Below are 3,265 nucleotides of genomic sequence, written 5' to 3'. Positions count from 1 at the left end.
CTCTGTCTGTCTTAAATTGAACGATTTAACTGTTCGAGCACGTTAGGCCTGCATAAAAGTTTTCCACGTTAAGCATGGTTTTCACTTGACCGAAAAAATCTGCTTTGCATCTGGACGTCAAACGTCAGATTTGTTTTTACGTTGGTGCCCAGCAGTATAGTGTTTTTACTTAGTGTAGTTGCCGCAAATAATGGAACCAAGGCTTAACAGATAAACTGATTATTGCATCAATTGCGGCCCATCTATTTTCTTTCTTTTCTGTAATCTTTGTGTCTAATATCATCAAGATATGGATGGTTCCCAACCTCTTCAATATAACTTTCAGCATTGAACTTCGGCATTCTCTGGGATTTGTACTAGTAACTGACTCGATTAGGAACTAAATAAATAAAAACATGGCTGACCGCGGACGTCCTTTTCCGAACAAGCGTGGTCTGAAATGACGTCACGTCTCAAGCTTATTGCTGATTGGCTCGCGCAGCGCGTTAACGTTGAACACGACCGAAAAAATGGAAAGCTAATATCGCCACACTCAACGTAATTTTTGCCCAGCGTAACTATGTTTTATTTCCGTTGTCGCTTAACGTTACGCCAAGTGGAAACCATGCTTTAACATGATAGGTAAAATTTATGATTTGACTTTCAAGTTCTTCACTTCTCCCAGAGTAATTTCTAGGTGTTGGTTCGTAATATTTACATCATGGAAAGTTCCGGATTTTTTTGTGTTCATAAAGTGTCATCGTGTTTCCTGAGGTTGGATAATAATGTGTTCCAATGGGTGTTGAGGCCTCTACTGCTTCATACTAATCGTTTTATCTTCAATTCGGTAGGACGTACGTATATTTCGAGGCTTTCCTTAGGTAATTCCTTAAAATTAGATCAGAGATTATGAGAAATGGTGAAAATAGCACATACTAGCCTAATTGAAATAAACTTTGACGACTCCGAGCCTAACAGAACCGTTTGTTACCATGCTCTTCAATAGAAATTCATAAATTCCTCCAAAGAAGCAAACACACAGAAGGGGGAGGTTTTTTTATCTCGCGCTAAGACGCAAAAACAGACGGACCCCAAGTTCACAACACGCTAGAGGCTAGCCAACCACACTGCTTCAAACGGTGCTTCTTGCCTAGAGATAAAAACCTTTTCATTGTGTTTTCGTTTCTCTGGATGTAACTTATGGATTGGTCTAAAATTTATAAAGATTTAGCCGGAACCAAAAATTCAAAACGTATATCGAAGATGTGTGCACAAGCGATACTAGTTCCGTGGTAAGGAATCTAAGCCATGAAGACGAACTTTTACCTGTACGAACTAGCATACATTCATGTTTCGATGCCAAACAGAAGAGTTAGCCGAGTAACTCGGTAGCTTCATGCTCCAAAGTTAATTGTAGTGGATTCCTTATATGTTGCTATCGTATGCTTTAGTTGCGAAAGAGCCTTAATTTCCAAACTAAAGATTATTTTATGGAAGCGTTAAAGATTATAAAGAGAAATTTTAACGAGTATGTGGTAAAATCATCTTCATTTATCTAAACCATGCTCGGTTTTTTCCTTTGCACTAATATCTAAACTCAGAATTAATATACGTAAGAAATTAGTATTTCAAATTGGTTTGTCAATCGGAGTCCCGGTAATTGAAAAGAATTGACAAACGATCAGCCAAACATCCTTGGCTACAGCGCCATTATTTAGGTTGTTTGAGCCCTTTTTGAGGTCGCGAGCCTACAATGCCCACAGAACGAAAACGCCGCCAGTCCGCCCCTGCATACAACACCCTCGTACAACACGAAGTACAATGCAACACCCGATGGCGAAGCTCCTTAGTTTTTTATAAAACCATTTCCCATACCGAACTTATGATCTTAAATATACAGGGTGTTTTTGAAAGGTCCATCACAAATTAAGGAGCGTGTTTATTGGACCAAACTGAGTGAAACGTATCAAAGAACATGGGGTCTACAACATTTAGTTTCGGAGATATGGCACCCCAAACATTTGCCCCAAAAACGAGAAAATATCCCAAAATGTGGAGTAAGGGTTATTGCCATTACCCAACCTGTTTCGAAGTCATAGACAATTTAAATAGCCTTGAATTTGAGAAACACTACTGTAACTTTAGATAGCAGAAGGGTATAAATGGGTAGAAGTACGCGTACGGCGGTAATGTAAAGCTAATATCAAGTGTCATAGTGTTTTAAGATTCCTCAGCACCCAGTAAAATGGTTTCGATTGAAGGTTGAGTTTGTTCATTACGTTAGTGTTTGATGTGTCACAGAGAAAACGCCATGATACGATCCCAATATAAATTTTTTATTAGTTCTTAATTCTTAATCTGTAACAAATAACTACTACAAGAATTGTTCAAAGTGTTCACCACCCGCGCTAAGGCAAACTTGAACACGCCTTACAAAAGATTCCCTAACACGTTGCAAAATGGCTGGAGTATCGCGAATAGTTTGACAGGCGTAAACGATTCGTCGACGAAGCTCGTCCACATCAGGTACTTCACTCTGATAAACTATGTCTTTCAAGTGGCCCCAAAGGAAGAAATCGCACGGGTTAAGGTCGGGTGATCGAGCAGGCCATTCCACTGGTCCACCTCGACCTATCCACCGAAAAGGGAACGTCGCGTTAAGGTGAGCCCTGACAGCGAGACTGAAATGTGGTGGTGCACCGTCATGCACGAACCACATTCTGCGCACCAAACCCAAGGGCACGTCGTCAAGTAATTCCGGTAAAACGTCTTGTATGAATTGTAGGTACGCCTCACCGTTTAACCTGGGCTGTAGAAAATATGGTACTCGCTCCTGGTTCGTCCTCGAAAATAGGAAGGACTTTGCCTTCTACGGCCTCTGGGATTTCTTGCGCTCTAGGTTGAGGTCCAGCCGGTGGGATTCATCATTCCTGTCTTAAACGTCTGTCCACAGCCTCTAACGTCAGTCGGTTTGGTAAGCGTCTTTGCGGAAATCTTTCCTGATAGAAACGTACAGCTGCCACAGCATTCCCCTCGGCTAGTCCATACATAAGATGCATATCCGCATATTCGGCATTTGTGAAGACTTTCATTGTTATCAGAGGTCAGGGCTTGTACGTGGTTTTTATTAAAATCGTTTTGCTAGTGGTGTCTGCCTCAGGTCAACGTTCCGATAAAACGCTTTTCTATTTAAAACAAAGTGCAAGCCATGTTTTTTAAGGAAGGAAAAACAAAGTTGTATGAAGATACGTTTTTTACGAAAGGACTTAAAGACGGGTCTAATACA

The sequence above is a fragment of the Phalangium opilio genome, unplaced genomic scaffold (assembly GCF_054372755.1).
Source record: "Phalangium opilio isolate 3A_F unplaced genomic scaffold, DU_Popi_V2 ptg000019l_1, whole genome shotgun sequence".
NCBI lineage: Eukaryota > Metazoa > Arthropoda > Arachnida > Opiliones > Phalangiidae > Phalangium > Phalangium opilio.
Note: the sequence above shows the minus strand (reverse complement) of the source record.